Source organism: Astyanax mexicanus, chromosome 14, assembly GCF_023375975.1.
Source record: "Astyanax mexicanus isolate ESR-SI-001 chromosome 14, AstMex3_surface, whole genome shotgun sequence".
Classification (NCBI taxonomy): domain Eukaryota; kingdom Metazoa; phylum Chordata; class Actinopteri; order Characiformes; family Acestrorhamphidae; genus Astyanax; species Astyanax mexicanus.
The window spans coordinates 10,668,412-10,694,496 of NC_064421.1; the positions used below are offsets into that span (position 1 = coordinate 10,668,412).

The 26,085-nt window shown below is 37.4% G+C and overlaps 1 protein-coding gene across 1 annotated transcript in view; it reads left to right on the forward strand.

Annotated features, from left to right (window-relative positions):
- The window catches only part of LOC103041514 (leucine-rich repeat and fibronectin type-III domain-containing protein 2), a 282,231-nt gene that overhangs the window by 197,426 nt on the left and 58,720 nt on the right, over window positions 1–26,085 (forward strand). Inside the window, exon 4 of the mRNA XM_022673189.2 lies at window positions 12,683–12,776. The gene's annotated coding sequence lies outside the window, so the exon portion shown is untranslated. The remainder of the gene's footprint in view (window positions 1–12,682; window positions 12,777–26,085) is intronic.

A 26,085-nucleotide genomic window follows, 5' to 3' on the forward strand; every position in this document is an offset into this window, starting at 1 on the left:
TCCTGGCATTTGTTCACCAACCCGCGACGGGCTTGCTTCAGTACTCCGCTGCTGAACTCCTCCGGCTGCGGTACCAACTGTCTGATCCTCCGTTGGCTGCACTACTCCTCCATTCGGATGCAGCTTTCCTTCCCCGCCGGAGATACATCCACCGCGGATCTCGCAGAAACTTCCACGAGGACTCAACGAAAGAAATAAAATCCATCTGGTCCACTTCTCGCCGTCCATCTCGCAACTACAGCCGGGCTGTTGACCACAGTGTGCTAGCCTGCTTAGCCCGGTCGGCTAACACCCCCGGCAAACCAGACAACTCCACTGTCAACTTCGGTCTTCTTAACATTCGCTCACTCACAAGCAAGGGACATCTCATCCAGGATCTCCTCATCGACCGTAAGCTTGACTTTCTCTGTTTAACTGAGACCTGGCAACAACCAAATGACTTTGTACAACTTAACGAATGCACTCCTCCGGGGTTTGTTTACATCTGCCAACCTCGTGACACCGGCCGGAGGGGGGGAGGTCTCGCGATAATTCACCGCGAGAAGTGTAAAGTCTCGCCGGTGTCTGTGCCTACCTTCTCCTCCTTTGAATCAACAGTGTGTCAATTGTCTGGACCTATTCCCACTATCATTACAACTGTCTATCGTCCCCCAAAACAAAACAACCACTTTCTCAATGATTTTGCTGCTCTGCTTACTCATCTCTCCACCCTCTCACCAAATAATATAGTACTGGGAGATTTCAATATTCATATGGACAATATCAATAACCCTCTTACCAAAGACTTTACATCTTGTCTTGACAGTTTTGGATTCCAGCAGCACACAGATGCTCCCACTCACACTAAAGGTCACATTTTGGACTTGATTTGCTGCTCTGGTGTCTCACCTTCCTACCTTACAACAGATTATCTCCCTATAACTGACCATTTCCTGCTCTCATTCTCTATTAATCTCCCTCTCTCCATCTCTAAGCCCCCCCGTCTCATTTCTTTCCGTAACATTAAGAACATTAATTTAGATTCTCTTTCCTCATCTATTCACCACCTCACAAACACTCTCAACTCAACTACCCTTGAAGAGCTGATATCACACTATAATACTGGACTCCACCACATACTCAACTCTCTCGCTCCGCTAAAAACCAGGTCTGTTTCCTTTTCTCAGTCTGCCCCCTGGTTCACGCCCGAACTTCGGCTCATGAAAGCCAAAGGACGGCAACTTGAGCGGCTCTGTAAGAAAACTGGTCTAACTATTCACAAGGACATTTACAAAAATCATATGCTACACTATAAGGACTGCATCACCGCATCCAAATCCAACTACTACACTAGTCTAATCTGTTCCAATGAAGGTAACAAGTCACTATTTTCATTATATAAGAATATCACCCAAGCCCCAGACTCTCTGCCATCTCACCTCTGCTCAACTGCTTTCTGTAATTCCCTCATGTCATTTTTCAATGAAAAAATTCTGAACATTCATAAACATCTCACTTCACAACCTACGCTTGGCATATTTCCTGAACTTTCCCCCCCTGTCCACTCTTTTTCCTCGTTTCAGCTTCCCTCAAATTCGGAAATTTCAGATCCCATCCGTAAATCTAAACCATCCACCTGTCAGCTAGACCCTCTCCCTACAGGCCTGGTCAAAGCCTGCCTCCCTTCCTTGCTCCCTCTAATTTCCGCTATTATCCATTCTTCTCTCTCCACTGGAACTGTTCCTGCGTCATTTAAAACTGCTGCAATAACCCCAATCTTAAAAAAATCTGGTGCTGACCCCACAAATTTTAATAACCTACGGCCAATCTCTAATCTACCCTTTATCTCAAAAATCCTTGAGAAAACAGTAGCAGCTCAACTACATACTTATCTGTCTTGCAACAACCTGTATGAACAGTTCCAATCTGGATTTCGCCCTCTCCACAGTACAGAAACCGCGCTCATAAAAATCACTAATGACCTCCTCATGGCAGCTGATTCTGGTTTACTCTCCATCCTCATCCTCCTTGACCTTAGTGCAGCATTTGACACCATCTGTCACACCACACTCCTCAATAGACTAGTTTCCATTGGTATCACTCAGACTCCTTTAAATTGGTTTAAATCATACCTCACCTCTCGCACTCAGTTCATTCAGCTCAAAACTTTTACTTCTCTGCCTTCTCCTGTCACTTCAGGTGTGCCCCAGGGCTCTGTCCTGGGGCCCCTCCTATTCATCATTTATCTCCTTCCCCTTGGAAATATCTTCCGCAAATACAACATCCATTTCCACTGTTATGCGGACGACACCCAGCTCTACCTTGCCACCAAACCCAATTCAAATCTTCCACCCTCCTACCTTACTGACTGTTTGTCTGAAATAAAACTATGGTTCAATTCAAATCTACTAAAACTTAACAGTGATAAAACTGAGGTTCTCCTCGTAGGCACAAAATCAATACTATCCAAAACCAACAGTCTGTCTCTTAACATTGACAACTGTTCCGTCTCCCCCTCCCCACAGGTAAAGAGTCTGGGTGTCATCCTGGACAGTACTCTCTCATTTCAATCACACATCAACAACATTACCCGGTCTGCGTACTTCCACCTCCGCAATATAAACCGTCTTCGCCTTTCTCTTACTCCTCATGCCACTGCCATTCTTGTACACAGCCTTGTCACCTCTCGATTAGACTATTGCAACTCTCTTCTCTTTGGTCTCACCAATAAAACTCTCCATAAGCTTCAACTGGCCCAGAATTCAGCTGCCCGTATCATCAGTAGAACCCCCACCTTCCATCATATCACTCCTGTTCTCCAACAGCTCCACTGGCTCCCAGTAAAGTTCCGTATCAATTACAAAATCCTCCTGCTCACCTTTAAGGCCATTCACAATCTTTCTCCACCATATCTCTCTAATCTTCTTCAGGTTGTAATTCCATCTCGTTCCCTCCGATCTTCTTCCTCCATCCACCTTACCGTCCCTACTGCTCGCCTCACCACCATGGGGAGCAGAGCCTTCAGCCGCTCTGCTCCCCAACTCTGGAACTCTTTACCACCTCATATCAGACAAATTAACTCACTCTCACAATTCAAATCCACCCTCAAAACTCACCTGTTTAAAATTGCCTATTCCATCTGATTGTTTTCCCTTTTTAACCTGTTTTTAAATGTTGTGTATTTTGTATGTTTATTTAATGCTTATTTTGCACTTTGTAAGGTGTCCTTGAGTGACAGAAAGGCGCCTGAAATAAAATGTATTATTATTATTATTATTTATCTCCTGAAAACTCCTGTTTATTTGGGTGAGTAAAGGGCTTCCATGTACAGCAGTTTTCTTCTATATTACAGCGTCAGTGCTCTTAAACCTTTGGCTTTCTGACTTTATATTTATGTTGCACACCTTCATCTCTGTGTCCTGGTAGCCTAAATAGTGCAGAGTGCTCATCTGGATCTGATATGGTGGTGGTGTCTATAAATGGACGTCCCTCTGTGGACCTTATTGTTGGTAAGCAGCAGTGTGATGAGTGCGCTGCCCTAGAATTGACTATTTCTGTGTGGAAGTGATGAGCATTTGTTAGAGTTTATTAGATGTGCGCCCCACTTAGCGAGCGAGAGAGCAGAGGAGCACGAATGCTTGGGTTTAAAGCTGGAAATAAGGTGTGGTAGCGCATTGGGGCTGATATATATGTGTGTGTGTGTGTGTCAGTGTGTGTGTGTGTGGGCAAAGGGAGGATGAGACTGAATTGCAGAATGGGGAGAAAATGAGAGAACGTGCACGCGTTCCCTGTGAAACAGGACGGTGAAAGAGAAGCCGGGAGATGGAGGGAGATAAATAGCGACAGGATATTACCCAGCTTTCCCTTATTATTCGCCCTCATCACCGCCGACGCCCTCTGCTTTTCAGCGGCCCTATCATAAAAAACCATTTCTTTGGAGTGAGAAGGAATGTGTTTGGGCAGCTGTGACAAGTGATCACACTCTGCTGAGAGAAGCACAGATTATACATCATCACTGTGAAAGCACACGCTCACTGAAACACAATGGGGGGAAAAACAATCCAATATGATTCGGCCGGATTTCTTTCTCATTCAGGAATTTCAAATGAACACGGGGGGAACTAGGAAAGCTAGTTTTTCGCCAGTGCATCCTTTTTCATGATATGTTTTACCTATTAAAAGCTATACACTTTGTATTAATTGTAGCGCCACAGACGGGAGTCAGACGCTCACGGTAAAAACAAAACGAGGCTTTATTATAAAGCACGAAAGCAGATAGCACAGTCAGATAACAGGCGTGGGTCAAAGCCAGAAAAACAACCAACCAAAACATCAGAGCCGAATCACAAACCAAAAACGAAACCATTAAACAGAAGCAGAGTTCAATAAACCAGGAAATCACAATACAAACAGAACAAAAGGATAAGGCAAAAAACGTAGTCGAAACCAACAAAGCAAGGGTCATACACGGGAAATATAGATAGAAGATAAACGCTCAGTATATTGCTGGAAATACAGAGAAAATACCTCGTGACACGCGAGACAAACAAACAGGTATTTATACCTAAACTAAATTACTAACACCTGAACACAGTCTAAAATTCCGGTGACATAGAATGCCCCAGTGAGCCGTGGTTGGCTGAGTCCGAGCGCGTGGTGTTGTCAGGTGCATGCTGGGAGGTGTAGTTCCAGACCGGGGATTGTCCATAGACGGGAACGGCAGAGTCAGAGAAAGGAACTGCAGAGTCTGTGGTAGGCGTGACATTAATATGCTTCTTAAATGTGAAAACTGACATTTTATTGTGATATATTGTAATATAAAAAAAAATAAATGCAAGTTTTTTTTTTATTTTATTTTAAGTCAATGATCCAACATATGACATTAAATAATGCATGTTTGTATCCAAAAAAATAAAGTAAAATAAATTGTAATGCGCAGATATAAACTGCCTCTGGTAGAGCCTATTATATACTGTACTTGCCACCTCTTCGCCTCTTCACCCATGTCTTCGGTGCTCCCCCCTGTGATCATTTGTAGCTCCGCCCCTTCATTACCTGCCCCCAGTTGTGTTTTCTGTTTCCTGTCCCCTTCCGTGTATATATATAGACCTTAGTTTTCAGTGTTAGTTTGTTGGTGCTCGCAGAATTTACATCTGTAAGGTTGTAGATTTTTTGTAGAGTGTTCAGTCTTTGTGTAGTCTATAGTTAGCATAGTTACCCTGTCTGTTTATTTGTCTGTTATGTTTATTTTGTTTTATTTCTGTTTAATACATTTATAAACTCAAATTTGCGTCCCCTCTTCGCGTCCTCTCCTATATATATGCAGCTCTGAAAAGAAAAGAAAAGTTTAAAGTTTAATTGATTTTACCAAATTGAAAACCTCTGGAATATAATCAAGAGGAAGATGGATGATCACAAGCCATCAAACCAAGCAGAGCTGCTTGAATTTTTGCACCAGAAGTGCAGGCATAAATTTATCCAAAAGCAGTCTGTAAGACTGGTGGAGGAGAACACGCCAAGATACATGAAAATGTGATTATAAACCAGGGTCTCATGTTTTTTTTTTTTTTTCAATTTAGACAAGGGCACTCTATTTATAAAGCATCCACATCAATTTGCACTACCACTGTTCCAGGCGGTAGTGACATTATGGAGTAGTGGCCTGTGCAGACGTCATTTTTAATTTCCACACCTGTCTGCTTAAACCACGCTGCTTCCGCCCACTTCTGCCCACTTCTGCCCACTTTGACACAGGTTATTCTTCTCGCAGTCCCGCCCATGTTTAACCTTTGTCATCCGTATCTTCACCTGCCTGCTTTGATGTCTTGTTTCTCATGGGTTCATCAATTCTGCCAAGTTCCATTTCACATAAAAAGATAATCAAGGTTAAACTGATTATGTTTAACTGGCAGCATTTTGAATTATTATGCAAATTGATTTTTTGTTATGTTTTTAGGTTATGTACCTTAATTTTACACATCCTTAGTTTTGTTGATAATCTAACCTCCCGAGACCACCTCCCTCATTGGCACAGCAAATTTGATCCCATCCTCCAATTACTCAACTCCAATAACTCACCTGCAGGCAAAACCATATTGTGCAGATCTCTATAATGTAAATTTAGATCTTTTTTAATTAATGTACGAATAAATGCTGATAATTTGATTGATTAGGATCTTGTCAGGCAATCGTAGGTACTTTATTTGGACATAAATATTGGGACACCTTTTTATTTATTTTTATTTTTTTTTACTTTTTCTGAGTATCAAAGGTATATAAAAGAGTGGTAATACTTTTAATGAATCCTCTATTCATAACGCGTTATAAGGAATATATAAAATACAGTATAATGACCTTCATAAGCTTGTGTGCTAACGGTAACATACAGTACATAACATGTTATAACATACTAATATACACAAACAAATAAAGTCAAATCTACCAGGTAGATTTGACTTTATGAAGAGAATTTCACCCAAGGCAACTCCAAGTCCCAGAATTCCATGAGGTGATCAGTGCAAACAAGGTGCACCTGTTGGCACTGGTATATAAAGCCTTTTGTCAATACTATCTATTTAGTGTACCATATTTTTCGCACTATCAATGTATATTTTCTGGTCTACTTTCATACATAAAGCACTCTAGATTGTAAGGCACATTTTTAGAGACACTATAAGGAACTTCTAATTTAGTAGTTCTGGTGGTAGTGGGGGATTAGCTAACTTAAGTTACCTAAGCAAAGCTAAACTAAGTAAACAAAACTATTCTAAAAAAATTACTTTCTTAAAGTCAAACGAGGTGTGTAAATCTACACAGATTTCTGAAAACTGTTTATTTGGGTGAGTAAAGCACTTTCATTTATTTACAGAAATCTTCGATTATCAGCCGGAGCATTAGCATTAGCATTAGCAGCTAACTGCCTCGTATAATACTCACCTCATTTAGCGGGTAATGCTAATGCAGCTCCAGCAGTGCTAGCCGGGGTTAGGAGCAGGCTACAGGCTGATAATACTTCCCTCTGAACGGGGAAATAGTGAGCATGTTTAGCAGCTAATGCTAATGCTTTAATGCTAAACTAAACTGAAAATCTTGAATAACACTGCAATTTGGCGGAGTGGCTTTACTGCTCCCTAATACCAGACTGGTAGAATTCATAGATAAGGCGCACTGGATTAAACGGATTGGATTCATTTTTTGGGGAAAATTAAACATATGATATGTGTGTAATTTTTTCAACAATGCATGCAACATATAACAAACGTATAAGAATATATAATATAAGCTATATTAAGACTTTTTTTCACTTCAAGCCTATGACAGTGGTACATGTATTGGTGTAGATACCAGTGGAAGGAAAAAAAGACCAAATCTTTATCAGTAAGGTTGTTGGCCTCATGAAAAAAAAAATGAAATAGAAAATCAATTTTATAATCCTGTAGTAGAGAACATAAAGCTGGCCACCCTGCAGGGACTATAAGCTATAAAGTCAAATAGGGCTCTTATCTTCAACCTGCATGAACATGACAATCCATCTGATCTAAAGCCATTCCACATTATATTGCATCCGACCAGAGATGCACATTTCCAGCATGCGTTTTGTTTGTGCCTGATGGTGCGCTTCAGAATTCTGAGATTATCAGATTTCATGTCAGAGTATAAATTTATATATTTGTAGAATTTTCTGAAATCTCATGAAATCACAATTATAAAACTCTGCAGGGAGCTTAGAAAGTGCTTAGAAAGAGTCTTCATAGGACTTCCTTTTGTGCATTTTCGGCTTTGAATCACAGCTAGAAACATAGATTAAGCAAAGTTTTACAGTTAACATGAAAAAAAGAACATTTGCAATGCAATGCTGTAAAGCCCATCTGCACATCTACGGTGGCACCACACCTCAATGCCTACAGGCACTTAATGACTCTAAGCACTGTTCAATTCCTCAGTATATATATTCAGAAATGGCTGAAATAACAGAAAAGATGCAGAGCTTTCGGACCTCAAATAATGCAAAGAAAACAGGTTCATATTCATAAAGTTTTAAGAGCTTAAAAATCAATATTTGGTGGAATAATCCTGTTTTCATGCATCTTGGCATGTTCTCCTCCACCAGTCTTAAACACTGATTTTGGAACTGATACCAGAAGGTTTTGAGTGGTGCTTAATGCTAGATTTCCTTTAACTTAACTTAAGTTTTCAATGTTTCAATCTTAACCCTTTGAACTCTAGGCTGTTTTAGTGTGTTTTTTCTTTGTTTTTGTCAGTTCCTCTTTTAGGTCTTATAACACAGTAATTATATCAGACAGACACATGCCCTGATCTCTTTTACTCCAGAAGACATACGACTGCTCAAAAATCTAATCATTTAAATTGTAAAAGGAAGCAGAATTGTTATATTTTCCTGGAACTGGACATGTTTTGGTCAAAATTTTACCAAGTGCCTGTTTTATTTATTTTTTTATTTTTTTTATTTATAGACTATAAATATATTCACACTTAGAAAAGATATATTAATTATTACTTTGACAAAATACATGGAGAAACAGCATCAGGCAGATTTATTTTTCTTGATAATCAATAATCACACCTCTAGGATACATATAGATACTAAAAACCTGACACTCAGAGCAGCCTATACCTTTTAGTATTTTCAGTATCAGTACACACAAAGACTAAAAAACTATATACTATAAAAATGTAAACTTTTTAGTCTAAATAAATAAAAATGTTTAGTGCAAAATAAATAACAACTACTTAGTAAAAATGTGCAAGTAAAATAAAAACTATATAAAGTAGTGCGCACACCATACCTAGCTTTAGTTTGAGTAAAGCAGGTAGTTTCACACTTTTTCTGTGGACACTTTTGAGTCTGATATTTACTGATATTTTGTGTTTTGAAACATCATATAAATATGTTTGAAGCACTAAAGATAAATAATATTGGTTGGGGAAGGAGATCTCACTTTTTTAGGTGTTTTTCTCAATGGGTTTCTTGTAGATTTAGCTTTACCGCACTGGGATGTCATCACTATTTTTAGAAAGAGTACGTTCCGCCCTTTCTAACCATATATGGATTATGTTTATGTGTGAAGGGATTCCTGAGTAATTAAGCTGAGAACACAAGGTGCGATTTTGGACGGAAAATACGTCCGTAGGGATCTAAGGGTTAATATTTAAATAAAAATGCACCAAACTTTAATTTCTTTAGCTGCCTTATTCCCATGGATCTACTCTCATCATCCTTTGCCTTGACCAGTCAACAACAGCCATTGTCATGTAGGAGCTTTACAGGAAACCAGGTCCAAATTTCAAGTAAGCGAGTCAGTAGCCACAATGGAGCCAATAGGGAAACCCAGTCTCTGAAACGAGATAAATAATAATGGATATTCAGTAATTTAAAAAATATATAGACAGAAATAGTCTATAGTGAGTCTAATGAAGATTAGATACAGTATATGATTGTCATTCTAAAAAATAGGTAAAAAAAATCAATATAAATAGATTTCTTAGCAATATTGGCTTTAGTATAGAGTCTCTACAGGAATCAATCTTATCAGGAAGAGGAGTAGAGCATGCTGGTAAGGTTTTCTGGCCTGGCCGGAGGGTGAATGGCACATGCAGGCAACTCCATGGCAGCCAGGTTGATCTGGAGGGCAGGCAGCAGCAGGAACACACAGTCAGCATCGATCTTTCACCAGCATCAACCAAACTGGAGGGAGGTTCAGGATGGCACAAATGCAGTTAGACACAAAACACAGACAGCTATATTATGTGTGAGGTGAACAGATGCAGAAAAAGAGAGGAAGAATAAAAAAAAAAACGAGTGGAGACGGTGATTTCAGCAGGTCTAGCTATTAAACAACAGCCTAGCTTTAAAGAAGAGCCAGGAGGAGCATAGACATGAGGGTTCAATGAGAAACCAGCACCCATCTGCCCAGCATGTCTTTTGTTTTTCTTTCTTTGCTCTTTCTGTTCTATGTCTTTTCTGGTCTCTCTCAGTGCTTTTCCTGTTTGCTCATCGCACCCACCTATTTTGTTGCTTTCCCTGCCTCCTCATTACCTACCCCAGGTGTTCCCAGTCCCCAGTGTTTCTTGTCTAGTCTTTTGTTTGCTTTGTGTTGCTTTGTGTGCTTTGTGATTTCGTGTCAGTAAGCTTGAGAACTTACTTTTCTTCATGCTTCTTCACAACTGCAGTTCTGTTCTTAGTGTTCTCTGTGTTTTTTTTTTTTTTTTTCAGTTTAAAGTTCTTAAGTTTATGTTCTTTGTCCAGTTTTCTTAGTTTGGTTTTCTTAGTCATGTTGTATTAGTTTTGTGTTTCCCTTCCTGTCACTTTCTAGTTCTGTTCCATGTCCTTTCTAGTCTGCTCTCCTCATATTTTCCCAGCTTTCTTTGTTGTTCTCCTTGTCTCTGCTCTCCTGCATATTCCCTTTACTTTTTATGTTATCAGTGGAGCAAAACATATTCTGTGAGCATTTAGTTCTAATATCTAAGTGTGAGGGATGTAATAGGGAGCTGATTAAAAGTGATACATCTAAGAAGCTATCAGTAAAACACTTACTGTAAACCCAGAAGTTGTTTAAACTCAAATAAATTAAGTCTGTTTTACATAAAATTTGATATTTCTAAACAATATTCAACTATTTTGAGTTAGTTGAACATCCATGGACACATGAATACACTTAAACTGAGATCTTTGAGTTGAACCAACTTATAATACCTGAGTTTAGTCTGTTGCCATTAACAGCTTCTTTTCCATTGGCTTCTGTCACAATCTATTTGCATACCGGGGGTGTGTCCAACAGATTCTGACTGACACTCACCATCATTGTGTAGTGATTCCACCTACGCTAGGTTAGGTAAACTTGTAGATCACATATTATAATTAAGTACTTGGTCTCTGTGTTGTTTAGGCTGTAGAACAACATCATTTACTGAGCTGCAGTAACTCTGTGTTCTTGCTGTGCTCTCAGTACTTTTAATTTTTTACTGTTTTCTTTTATCCACTTTTCTATGAGTATTTAAAAAAATAGTTGAATGGAACCAGAAAGAAGACTAAATACAAGTTCAGGAAAATATTAACTTTAAATATATATGTATATGTAGTTTATTGTGCTTAAAAATTATATTACATGAACTTAAAATTTATTAGGTAATCGGTTACAACAAAAGTTTTCAGTTTAGTCAACTTATCAGGTTTTACAGTATAGCATTTCGGAGATAGTTTGGAAAAGACTAATACTGCTAAACCTAATGTTGTATGTGTCTCATTTACAGTTGCAGGAAAAAGTATGTGAACCCTTTGGGATTACTTGGATTTCTGCATTTATTAATCATTAAATGTGTTCTGATTTTCATCTAAGTCACAACAATAGACAAACACAGACTGCTTAAACTAATACCACACAAAAGAAAAAAAATATATATATATGTTTGCATGGTTTTATTGAACACTACATGTTAAAATTCACAGTGAGGGTGGAAAAAGTATGTGAACCTTTGGATTTAATAACTGGTTGATCCTCCTTTGGCAGCGACAACCTCAATCAAACCAAAACCAAACGTTTCCTGTAGTTGTAGATCAGCAGATCAGACCTGTTGAATGGTCAGGAGGAATTTTGGATCATTTCTCTTCACTAAACTGTTTCAGTTCAGCTATAATATTCTTGGGATATCTGGGGTGAATCATGTGCTCTCTTGAGGTCGTGATGCCACAGCATCTCAATTGGGTCAAGTTGAGGTCTGGACTCTCCAGAAGGCCCAGTATTTTCTTCTATTGAAGCCGTTCGGTTGTTGATTTACTTCTATGTTTTGGGTCGTTGTCCTGTTGCATCATCTATCCACTGTTGACTCTTGGGTTTTCCTGTAAAATTTCTTGGTTAACTTGGGAATTCATTTTTCCGTTGATGACGGCAATCCGTCCAAGACATGAGGCAGCAAAGCAGCCCCAAACCATGATGCCCCCTCCACCATGTTTCACAGTTGGGATGATGTTTTGATGATGGTGTGCTTTGCCTTTTTTCTCCACACATAGCGTAGTTGTGTGTTCCTTCTAAACAACTTAATTTTGGTTTCTTCTGTCCACAGTATATTTAGCCAGTAGTGCAGTAGTGGAACATCCAGGTGCTCTTTTGCAAACTTCAAACGTGCAGCAAACTTTTTTTTTTTTTTTTTTTTTTTGGACAGCAGTCCAGGCTTCCTCCGTCGTGTTCTCCCATGAACTCCATTCTTGTTTAATGCTTTCCTCATTGTAGATTTGTCAACAAAAATGTTAGCATGTACCATAGATTTCTATAAGTCTTCAGCTGATACTCTAGGATTCTTCCTCACCTCATTGACCGTTCTGCGCTGTGCTCTTGCAGTCATCTTTACAGGATGCCCACGTCTAGGGAGAGTAGCAGCAACAGTGCTGAACTTTCTCCATTTGTAGACCGTTTGTTGAGTCCAAAAAAAAAATGGGTAAAATGATTAATACGTTAAAACAAATTAGCACATTTAAGTGTTCAGATGCATCACGTTTGTTAACAAGCCAACGTTGGCAGCACTAATTTATGGTTATAGTTGTTGTACATGTTTTTTTCTGCTTCTTAGCAGCAGAAATCCCATTGGATTCTTTGAAATATGGGCACTTTTTTACTGTTTAAAGTTTGTTGAAAAAGTCTATTAACAGACGTTGTATTTGGGAACAACGTGTATTTTCTCTTTGCAGTCTGACAACGTGAGACCCGGAGGTGTGAACTTGAAAATATCTTTGCTGTTTAAAGGCTGAGAGGGACCTTATGGCAGAAAACTACACTATATAGGTAAGAATGATTTTATTTTTAATGTTTCTGACAATGTGCTTCCAAACTGTGAGCAAGGACAGCTTTCTATCTCTTAACAGTAACTATGAATTCCATTAATAAGTAGAGAAATGTCTTGTATGATTATAATATAGTGAAGAAAATGAGAACAGTTCACTGGATCCAGTATTACATTAATAATTCTGCATTATTTCAGGGCTGAGGTTTGTTTGAAGGAATGTGTACTGGGCCACTGCTTTATATTCTGTTTATAGGGTGTACAGATATTCAGAGCTTGATATTCAGAGCTAATAAACCATTTATTGACTTGTATGTATGAAACCCAGCTACTTTATTACCTCGGGGTATACTGGGGGCTATTTTTATCACGTTGGCGAATTCTAGTTATAGTTAATTACAGTATACAGCTCTGGAAAAAAAAAATGAGACCACTTAAAATGATGAGTTTCTTTGATTTTACCAAATTGAAAATCTCTGGAATATAATCAAGAGGAAGATGGATGATAACAAGCCATCAAACCAAACTGAACTGATAGAATTTTTGCACCAGGAGTAAAGGCATAACATTATCCAAAAGCAGTGTGTAAGACTGGTGGAGGACAACACGCCAAGATGCATGAAAACTGTGATTAAAAACCAGGGTTGTTTTACCAATACCAGTACTGTCCATAGTGGGTGGTAATGATTGTGACCGGCAGCATCTGGCTTAAATTGTCCATGCATACAGACAAGAGCATCTAGAAGAAATTACATCCACATTTAATACAGGAGACCTCAAATACATATAGGCCTACCCCAGATAAGTGCAATCTTCTTTAACATTCATGGAATGTGGCAAAAGTCACGGGACACGATGCTTCTAATACTGTTTAATAATGCATGTGATTGTATGTCCAAATGTTTTTAGACACCCCTTTTAATTAATGCATTCAGCTATTTGCCGTAGTTGAGTTGCACCCATTGCTGACAGAGATGTGCTGACACGAACCAGTGCTACCACTGCACGTAATGCCGAGTGTGGACTGAAGGGGTATAAACTCCCAGCATTGAGCTGTTGAGCAGTGGAACTGTATTCTCTGGACTAGTGTGGCTCCCTGTTCATTAGAAACAGTTACTCCAACAAAAGCATGATGAACTCTTTGAGACTGTGATTGATTGGTAGACAGAGTGGAAGAAATGGTAAAGTTGGATCTCAAAACTCCAACTCACAGAATCTCCAGCGGTAATCAGCATCAACCAGCTGCACCTGTGCACTACCCTATATAAACCTCAGTCAAACCAGACCTCTCTGTTGCACCTTTGTAGAGGGGTGACTGGTAACAGAGGGTATAAGAAAAGAAAAGGAAAGAAAAGAAAAGAAAAAAAGATCTCAAAAGAAAGCAAAAGGGTTACAAAAGAAACAAAGAGATCTAAAAAAAAGAAAGACACAAAAAAGCAAAGAAAAGATCTTAAGGAAAGCAAAAAAAAAAAAGAGTGGAGAGAGCTGTGCTCAGCCCGTTTTGAGTTTGGTCGTGTTTAGGTTTGGTTTCTTTTGAAGCTGAAAACATGCAATTTAGGGCATTTCCTTAGTTCTCTTTCTCACTTTTTTTCTTCCACACCTCTTCTGAGTTTTTTTTTTCCACCCATTTTCCAGTCTTCTTGGTGAAAAAACAGTTGCATAAGTACATTTCTTACTACATATTGATTTCAAAATGATTAATAGAATTGACTAATAAATAATAGAACTATATCATATCAATCAATCAATCTTTATTTCCACTCGGTAAAAACATTGAGAGTAACCCTTTTTTTTATGCAGTCGAGCATACACAAAATTAAAGGGATAGAAAATTAAGTTTAAATGATAAAAACAAGCAAATAATGTAAGATTTAATTTTGAAAAAAAAAAAAAATTCAAAATAAAAGGATATGCAAACAGGCTAAAATGTAGAGCAATAAAACAAAGAGATACATTTTTAGAATAATAAAATATAAAGACAATTAAAGAAATAAAGGACTAAAATAACCACAAATATAAAAAAAGAAAATTATGAAACTAAAATAAATAATAATAATAAATACAAATGTAGAAAAAAATAAAAGAAGGAAATAAATAAAAGAAAAGGTAAAAGGCCAAAAGTAAAAGCAGTAATAAAACAAATAAAAGGATGAAATGAATAAAATAAATAAAATAAAAGGGCTGAAAAAATGAAACAAAAAAAGGAAATAATTAAATTAAAAACAGATTCACATATATATATTTGTTATATATTAATTATATAACTTTTCCTATCTGCTCTGCACTTGGATCAGCACTTTTGTTCATGCAGTGTCTTTTTCCGGTGCAGGACTGTGAAATCTTTGTTCAGACTGAATGTATCTTGTACTTGTCTTGTACTTTTTGTTGCTCGCTGCAAGAGCCTCGTCAGCGCATTACAGCCAAAGTAAACAGAGGAGCTTTGTGTGGATTTGGGGACGTCACGCCCGTCTGCTCGGCGGACAAATTTGCTCTCATGATTCAGTTCAATTTTCAGTTACTTTTATAACACCAACAATGGAAATTACAGCTCAATTTGAATTTAAATGGCATAATGGCTTAATTTGTCCACTTCGCACATGTCTGCTGAGTGATTGCGATTGTCCCGGCCTCTTTCCCTGATAATCAACATGACTGTGCTGACATTTTTTTTTTTTTTTTATTCATATCTACACGATTTTCCCCGGCAGCTCTGCGGCAGGAGCCGGGAGCACGGCGAGATGTTTGTGATAGGAAACCTAATTTATTTTTCATATACTCTCAGAGATTGAATTCCGCATACAGTATCATGCCACATTGCTACTTTGCGAAGGCCCCCAGACTCACAAAAAAAAAAAAAAAAAGATGAAAGAATGGTGATTAAAGATATGCAGGCAAAGTCGTCGGGCACAGTGGCAGCGGAGATTGCTGCCAGCCAGAACAATATAGACAGTGTTGAGTGAGTCGCTGCTTAATTCTGCTTCGTACAGAACGACGACATCAGTGAACACAATTATAACAAAGAACTAACAGCACTTATCCTGGGTTTTGTCGTCTTTGTCGCATTTTTCTGCATTTAGCTGAAGCTCTTATCAAAAAAAGCGACTTACAGGGTTATTCCAGTTACAGAGTTGAGCCAATGTAGTGTTGGGAGTCTTGCCCAAGGACTCTTATTGGTGTAGCACAGCATTCAGTCACCCAGACCTGGAATTGAACCCTAGTTTCCCACATGGAAGCTGTTATCCACTGCACCACACCAATCACACCATTCACTGTCACATTCCTCGACCCACAGAGTCATATGTACTGGGAATATGTCGGAATGTTGTTGTAAGCGAAAACTCTGGCAATGCTAATGCTAATTATATTAAAAAAAAGCGTAATTTGAGAAATGCTAATGCTAACTTGTTCTCTAAATGTGAGTGAGATATAAATTCACTAAAAATGGGACACATCTTGTTTAACTACTCTAGCAGGCTCTAATAATATTGAGTGAGAGAAGAAATAGAACTTGTCGCTAACATTACTAAACATAACTAAAACTCTTTTAACTGCTGGTCGATTAGACATATTTAAGGTGGAATTTAAGGTGGAGGTGATTCTAAATAAACGCTAATTCTAACTTGTTTGCTAAACATGAATGAGATATTGACAAAAATTAATGAGACACATCTTGTTTAACTACTCTAGCAGGCTCTGGCAACTCTAAGTGGGAGAAGACATAGAATTGAATGAATTTACTACAAACTTACTGTAAATCTACTTCACCTGTGGCTCCAACGTGCATCCAGATTAATGCTGCTTTACTGCCTTTGGCTTTGATTGGCTTACTGCCCTACATTAGGGGTAGCAACTGATCTTATAACTGTGTATAATAATGTAGACCCAACTAATCGTTATTAAATTACAGGGGTTGGACAATGAAACTGAAACACCTGGTTTTAGACGACAATTATTTATTGTCCGGACGGACAGTTCTGGTGGAAACAGGAGAGTTGAGGTGCACATTGAATTCTGCCGTGATTTGAGCAGCCGTGGTTTTATGTTTTTTGGATACAATCTGAGTTAGCACCGAACATTCCTTTCAGACAGCTTCCTCTTACAGCGTCCACAGTTAATCCTGTTGGATGTGGTTGGTCATTCTTGGTGGTATGCTGACGTTACTCTGGATACCGTGGCTCTTGATACATCACAAAGACTTGCTGTCTTGGTCACAGATGCGTCAGCAAGACGTGCACCAACAATTTGTCCTCTTTTGAACTCTGGTGTGTTACCCATAATGTTGTGTGCATTGCAATATTTTGAGTAGAACTGTGCTCTTACCCTGCTAATTGAACCTTTTGAACACTCTGCTCTTACTGGTGCAATGTGCAATTAATGAAGATTGGCCACCAGGCTGCTTCAATTTAGCCATGAAACCTCCCACACTAAAATGACAGGTGTTTCAGTTTCATTTTCCAATCCCTGTACTTGCAAACCAATATTGGTAACTAACTACATTGCTCTTTTTCAAAAAAAAAAGATGAAAGAATACTTTTCTGCAGATATGCAGACAAAGATTGCTGGCAGCCACAACAATATAGACAGTGTTGAGTGAGTCATTGCTTAATTCTGCTTCGTACAGAACGACGACATCAGTGAACACAATTATAACAAAGAACTAACAGCACTTATCCTGGGTTTTGTCGTCTTTGTCGCTAACTCAATTACAGTTTGTGCAAACTGCAAAAACCCAAGAGCAAGGCCTCGCCGTTCATTCTGGCAAATACTGTTCTTCTGCGCAGTGCAGAAAGGAAGTGCTTATCTGTGGAATTAATGGAACAACGTTCTGCAAACTTCGTATCGAGTCCTACTCATAATTTAGTAGCCTAATCTATTTGGAAATTCATTGTATTGTTTGAGTGCAAATGTATGTAACCAATACCGAGGCAAGTCCCCGGGAAGCCTAAGCCGCGATTGCTTTCTAATTAGCTTAATGTTGGTCTTGTAGAAACACGCTGTGCATGTGCAAAGTAGGCTGTATGAATAATTATCCAGTGTCTCCGTATACCAGACTGTGTTAAAGTCTCGCTGTAATGAAAACTATTTATCTCAGTAGTGCTTTAAGAGTGTTGGGACTGTAAAATACTGCGCTCCATCAAAATGAATAGAAAAATGCATAAAAACGATACAAAGTCAGCAGAGTTTGTGGGTTGTCAGTAATGTTAATGATGTTGGTTAATGTTGCTTAGAAGAACACAGTTAGAAGAGCACAGGTTTGGGTGCTGATCTTCTCTGTGAGCTCCACACACTGCTTGTACTTGATAAGTTCTACCAGCAGTTCGGCTACTAGTTTTTTTTCTTAAGCAGAGATTTTGGGAGGGTTAAACTATGGTAATAATATGGTATTTGTTGTACTTTTAGGGCCTATATGCTGCAGGTGAGCTGTCAATCGTGCTCCAAGCAGCTTAATTTAGGGCGTGTCAGTGTGTCTTTGCTATTATAACAGCGGGAAAAGTATGCCTTGCATGGCTCGAAACGCCTTTAAGAGCCTGGTGCTCTCTGAATTGAATTGGTGAATTGCTATTTAAATTGTGCAGCTACCTGAACATGTCCAATGCTTCCGTAACATGAGGTGGTCTACACAAGTTAGTGATGCTCCAGTGTTGACAACTTGCTGCCAAGATAGCAATAAATGTCTGACTGCTGTCATCTGTCTAGGCTGTTTTCAGTCAGTGGCGCACCTGTGTTTTCTGTTGCCAAGATAGCAATACACCAGAAATTTACCTGAACACATCTTATTTCCAGACCACCACACTCAATATAGGCATAGATAATAGATAATGTATATTAGATATGTACATCTAAAATATATATTTGATAATATTCATTGAGCTATACTTACAGGAGTAGTGAGTATTACATGCAGATATCGATATATTGAAATGGAGTTGTAGAGGTTACTAATGATATCCTTTGATAATCTATTCCATGCAGTTTGAGTATTTCATTGGATTATGTGGTAGGTCTCTTCCAAGGAAAAAGCAGGATCATGTAAAATGACCTGCTGCCACTGTCTTGTTGATGTCTGCATGGATATTTTCAAGATGCATGAAATTAATTATCGCAGAACAGCATTTGGAAGCTCTACAGCTCTATGCTGTAGGTCTGAGATGTCTGACATGTTGCGTTAAATATACATTACACACATCTTATTGTATTGTTACAAATTTATCTTCCATCTGAATAGCTTTGCAATCTGACACCACTAAACTAAGCACTGCCACTCTCTGATTGGGAGATCACTGGTTTGAATCCCAGTCATACAGCTTGCCCATCAGCTGCCAAAGCCCTGAGAGAGTACAATTGGCCCTGCTCTCTCTCTAGATGGGTAGATGGTGCTCTTTTCCCTCATTATTCCTAGGGTGATGTCGATCAGCACAAAGCATCTGTGAGCTGATGTATCGGAACCGAGTCGCTGCGCTTTCCTCCGAGCGTTCGCGATGTGATGCTACTCTGCAATGCTGCATCAACAGCAGTTGGAAATAAGGCGATGGCTGACTTCACATGTATCGGAGGAGGCATGTGCTAGTCTTCACCCTCCTTGTGTTGTGGCATCACTAGTGATATAGGGGAATATATAGCTGAATAGAAGCTAAATGGGTGGAAAAATTTACCTAGCTAAAGTGTATTTGTATTTATATGGTATTGAGATTTAATAATTTGTTGTACTGATGGTGTTTTATAGCACTAGTTGAATAGTTTAGCATTATTTGTGTCTTGGTTGGTGGGATGTCAACATTGGCGTAGGAACCGGGGGGGATGGGTGGGACATGTCCCACCCAATATTGGAAACAGGTGGATTTGTCCCCCCAAAAAATTATATCGTTTCGCTCAGATCAGCTGTACTATTAATGAGGAGACAGACCGGACCAATCACGGAGCCGGTTCAGGTATTAAGTCCCGCCTCTCAGCACAAACAGCCAATCAGCTTGCTGGTTTTGCGGCCCGCGGTGTGCTAGTGGGGGAAGCCCCGCCCCCTCGCTGTGAGATTTAGCAGCGGGATCGGGCTGCAGCAGCTTCAGCTGATTAAGATCTGGATATACGGGGATTTTTCTAAAAGAAAGGTAACGATAGGCTAACCACATAAACTGTGATGATATGTTTCTGATAGCTGGTTAAAAATACAAGACTCTAAATGAGCACACAGTTTAAACCCACTGTGATTAATAAACTGCAGCTGTGTGAGTGAGTTAGCTTAACTTTGGAATTAGATAGATTGGAAGTCAACGTTAAAGAAAAAATAAACTATATACGTAATGTTCAACTTGCCCTGTACCTGATCAGCTAATTACTGTTTCATTTTTAAACTGTCTTTATTAATTTAGGATTACAGGATTTACTGTGAGCAATAATGAACAAAAAATCATTTAGTTAACTAGTTATCTAGAAGCCAGATGTAGTGGATAGTCAGAATTTAGTACAGTACTTTATGTTTGTCGTTTAAAGCAGTTTCTTAACTCTGATCACTGCCCCAAAATTGTGTTTTCCACCTGATCCAGCTGATCAGCTAATAAACAGTCATTTACTGAGTTTACTGAGTTTAATCATGTATATCCAGCAGTGTATTAGACACATCACTTACTTTATTAAATGTCTTTAAAGCAGAGGAAGCTCTAGAATATGCAGAACAGTGTTAATATTCAGTAGAATATGTAAGAACAGGGTTCACAGTAAGGCCACATGTCCTGACGTTTATAATTAAAATCTTTATGAAACGTAAAGTTACATTCTTTTACATAAAAGGACACCAATCTTTAGAAGAGCTCTTAATAGAAAAATAAAAGCGTAGGATTTTTTTTAAAGAGTGGAGAAAATGTAAATATACAACAGAATTGACATGCCAATACATGATTATAATAATAATAATAATAATAATAATAATAATAATAATAATAATAATAATAATAATAATAATAACCAAATCTGTTATATTATTTTAAATATTAGGTGATAACTGATCATTTTTGTCAGATGTATATGTATATGCATATTGTTTTCTTACAACAGTAAATGTAATGTGAAGTAACATGTTTAGGTTGTAAAATCACCTTGTTAACTAATAAAAAACAAAATACAGAAAAATAATTATTATTTATGATTAAAAGTAATTTCCACAAATGTTGTTCTAAGAAACTTTAGGGTGGGCTTGGGTTCATATTGGCAAATGTGTCCCCCCCAATATCAAACCTGCTCCTACGCCCTTGGATGTCAATATATTACCCCCCAAAGAAGCATATTTCTCAAAGAGCCTCAATCATTCAAGAAGACGAGCAATGTTTTATCTTCTCTTCCTGTCTATTCTTTATCATCCAGTAATATAACTCAAATAATATTACATTTTAAACTATATTTCTTTCAGATTCACATACACCAGAGTGGCTCCAGCAGTTTGGTTTGGGGAGACAGATAATGGGCGTGAAGATGCCTCACACTTAGCTGCTGTTTGGCTGACAGGTGTTGGAACAGAGCGTTGAGTGTAAATTCTGCTCATCTTTAGACTGTCAGTCAGAGGCTCAATTGGGGATTGAAGGCGTTTTTTTTTTTTTTCTATAGCTTGGGTTCGTTCACATTGATTCCTTTATTTTACTATTTTTTTGCGCTACACTGCCCCGCTGTAGGCAAAGTAGCAAACGGCCTGATCCTGGTGTTTACACACAATGCAAATAAACAAATCATTTAGAGCTGCGGATATGGTTCTTTATGCCGGTGACTTATCTCCGCAGTCAGAGTTCTTTCCACGATTTCTCTCCTAATCCCTTCTTTCAGCATTTCACAGCATGAATTGCAAAGTTTACCAATTTGTTGTGCCGGAGCCCCGAGGGGCAGCTCTAAAGGAGAAATAAATGTGATGTTTTTTTTTTTTTTTCTTTTTTATTGGATAAAGTTGTACAATAAATTATTTATTCAGATTTACGTTGTTTTCTAAATAATACGTAAAAAAAAAAATGATACGTTTAATGAGCACTGCTATATTAAAGCTAGAATTGGAACCCATAAATTTTAGAACTACATTTATCAGCTACATTTAACTAAAACTTTCAAAAAACAAATACAAGCCATTTCACAGGAACGTATATGCAACAAACACACACACACACACACATATATACACACAGACGAACACCAGCACTAAGCCAGATAACACACATATAATCCCTTTATTGCAATAATTACAATATTGATGCATAGTACAACATGTGGACATGACCTCAATCATTTTAGCTGACCTTAATATTACCCATTGTGCTTTTTAAGCATGGATTAGCATTAACGTGAATGAGGCGCTATATCGATTATATTTAAAACAGTAGATGTAAATCAATCAATCAATCAATTAATCAATCAAGCAATCAACCTTTAGTTTTACTCAGTATTACATTAAGGGAAAACACTCTTTTTTTATTTTAATCATGCGAGCATTTACAACTTAAAGAGACTGAAAAACGAATTAAAGTTGAACATAAAAGCAAGTATTTAATCAGGTGAGCTAAAACAAGGAACCTCCTAAACAAAACAATACAAATTAAATGTTATTTTAGATCATTAGAAAAACATGCAAACAATTTACAATTTAATTAAGAAGAAATAAAATAATTCTGAATAACAGGATAAAATGTGAAGTAAAGAAATAGAGAGACTAAAAATAATTAAAATTAAGAGTTAATTATAAAATAAAGGACAGATAAATAAAATATAAAAGGTTATGTTATTTATATTTTATTACTTTTGGAGAATTGTCGTGTTATCCTTTTAAGTCTTTGTTTGTTTTTTACATTGTGCATTATGTATTTTTATGATAAATAGACCAATACAAATGCTTCAGAATCTTTTTATTATTATTATTATTATTATTATTATTATTATTATTATTATTATTATTATTATTTTTCTTTAGGCCTGTCGCAGTAATGACGTTATCAATGATGTTGGCAAATGTATATGTTTTTGATGTTTACATGTACATGTAATATTGGCAGAATTTATATCGATATATAATGTCGACCAAAATGAAGAAATATACTGTGATCTATATACAGGGTTTGGACAGTGAAACCGAAACACTTTTATTGTGGTTTTAGACCACAATAATTTATATATATATATATATATATATATATATATATATATATATATATATATATATATATATATATATATATATATATACAATCCGGGTTAGCACCCGAACATCCCTTTCAGACAGCTTCCTCTTTTATCCACAGTTAATCCTGTTGGATGTGTTTGGTCCCTGCTCTTACTGTTGCAATGTGCAATTAATGAAGATTGGCCTCCAGAGTGCTCCAATTTAGCCTCCCACACTACAAAGACAGGTGTTTCAGTTTCATTATCCAACCCCTTTTTAGATTTTAAGTGTAACATTTATCTCTAATTGAAAGGTTCCTCTTTTTTATTCCATTGTAATTTTAGTGATATTTTTTGCATTATTATATTGTGCAGAAAACTCCAATTTCTTTGTATTTATTCTGTACAACTACAGTACAGTGAATTAGAGTTCCTACCATACAGAAATCCAGTAGTAGCCTACAGTGCTTTCCTGTATCAGTCCTGCTCTGCACAATTTCATGTTCTCCTGCTCCGACACACCTGATTAACTCATGAAGGGCTTAATTATCAGCTAATTACGAGGCTCGGGTCAGGTAGAGAGGAGAGAGAGAGTTAAGCGTACTGTGTTCGAGGGTCTCGAGTTGGAACTGGAGCTGGAAGCACTGCTTTAGGAAAACTCCGCTTTTCCGTTTAGGAAATTATGAAAGCTTGTCTAATTTATTTTCAGCTTTTTTTGCTTAGTGAACTTCTGCACTGGCCTGTAAGTGACACGAGGACATTTCTGCTGCATTTCTTCTCCTCCACTTTTTTTAGCATCACAGAGATCGGCTCGTCTGCTCCGTTGAAAGGTCAACCAATTAACAGTGTAATGCAAACTGTGAGCATTCAGGGTTTTAGTGAATGAAAAGCTGCAGCTGGTAAAATGAACTCTGGTAATATTAAAGTTTATTTAGCAATAATATTTCAGTTTAAAACTGATTAATTATGTATAAATGGAATTAAAAACCATATATAATAAAATATAAAAAATCTGAATCAGTACAGGCAGAGATTTTGAACATTTGTGGTATATTTAACACATTGTTAAACACCTGATTTACCTACAAACGCGTCTTTTAGTTTTTTTTTGTTTTTTTTTAATTTCCAAGCGCATCAAGTCAGCTCAAGTACATTTATTGTCAATCCTGCCTATGTACAGGACATACAGAATAGTAAAATTACATTACTCTCCTTCCCAAAGTTACAGCAAAAAAATATATATTATTATAAATAATAAAAGAAGGGCAGACAATAAATGTACATTAAAACAAGGTCACAGATACAGACAATACATAAGACAAGAGACACAATATACGGTAATAGTGCTATAGTGATGGGGAGATTAAAAAGGGAATGACAGTACCAGTATAAACACTACTGCAAATATAAAGGTATACAATTTAATGACTATTTAAGAGTCAGACACAGCTCCCTTGTCAGCAGCTCTTTCTCTGTGCTGAGTAGTTACTGTAAATACACAGTTACACTTAGATAAGCAAAGTTTTACCACATTTCAACACACAAGCAGCTACACATCATAATTTAGCCCATACTGAGTATATATGAGCAGGCATATATATATAAAATGTGTCTGTTAGCCACATTTTGGACATGTTTAGAGAACAAATTTAGCTTTTGTGCTGTATGATTAAATGTGCTCTCTCTCTCTCTCTCTCTCTCTCTCTCTCTCTCTCTCTCTCTCTCTCTCTGTGCCTCTCTATTGTTTTCTTTTTCTCTCTCTTTCTCTTTCTTTTTCTCTCTCAGCTCCCCATTGCTCCAAACGCAGCTTCTAACCCTGCCCACTACTCAGGATTTTGTCAGGACTGACAGGCAACAGAACCAATCACTTTGCACCAACTAAATATCTGGATATCTGAACAAAACTAGTGGGAAAAAAATAGTGAATTAAAAAACTATTGTACATTTTTTTTTTAGAATCCTCTAAAAGTTTATTTGAATTCAACAGTGCTACATAATGTTTTATTCTTAAATGTGGTGGATTCCAAATGTATAATTATGAACCCAATCCAGATGGTTTGGGGTGAGCTGGAGCACAGAGTGAAGAAGACAAAAGGGCAACAAGTGCTAATAAACACCTCTGGGAACTCCTTCCTTCAAGACTGTTGGAAAACCATTTCAGGTGGCCACCTCTTGAAGCTCATTGAGAGAATGATGCCAAGAGTGTGCAAAGCAGTAATCAGAGCAAAGGGTGGCTTTTGAAGAAACTAGAATATATATATTTTTTGTTAGTTATTTCACCTTTTTTTGTTAAGTACATAAAACTCCACATGTGTTCATTCATAGAATCTACAATGTAAATAGTCATGGAAATAAAGAAAACACATTGAAAAAGAGAAGGTGTGTCCAAACTCTTGGCCTGTACTGCATATATATATATATATATATATATATATATATATATATATATATATATATATATATATATATATATATATATATATATATATATATATATATTCTTGCCTTTTTAACAAGACTGCCAAATACAGAGCTCTCATTATACAGTACGCAGGTATTCTGGATGTCATATTTCATTCAGAATGACTGACTGCGAGCTGTAGTCCATCTATTTATGGATCACGGTAAGACGCCTGTCGTGTGGTGTGTCCCCTCCATCTGTAATGGTCACATGTTCATGTTTAAACTGACATGTCTTCCTGCAGATATAGTATTATACAGTATGAGATAAGGTAGATATCTCTAAGGCTTTGTGCAGTCTGCTGAAGCACAGTGGGAATAGCCATTTGTCTTGGAGCTACATGCATACTACATGCACAGTTCACTCAAGCAAGCAGCAGGACGGCAGAACCATGCAGGCGTGAACAAGGTACCAACAAACGCATGTACTGCAGAAAGAGACCTGTAGGAGCATGAATAGAATAGACACGCATGAGAATAAATATGAATAAATGCTTATGTAATCTTAATATATTAAAAAAATATATATGGTAAATTATACTTACATATGCTGGCATGCCAAATGTCATGGGGTAACTATACATATACTTGTTCATCTCAAAAAAATAGAATATCAGTGAATATATGTTACTTTATTTCAGTAATTCAGTTGAAAATGTGAAACTAATATATTATATAGATGTATTTCACACAGATCCATCTATTTTATTTATCTATAAGTGTTAATTT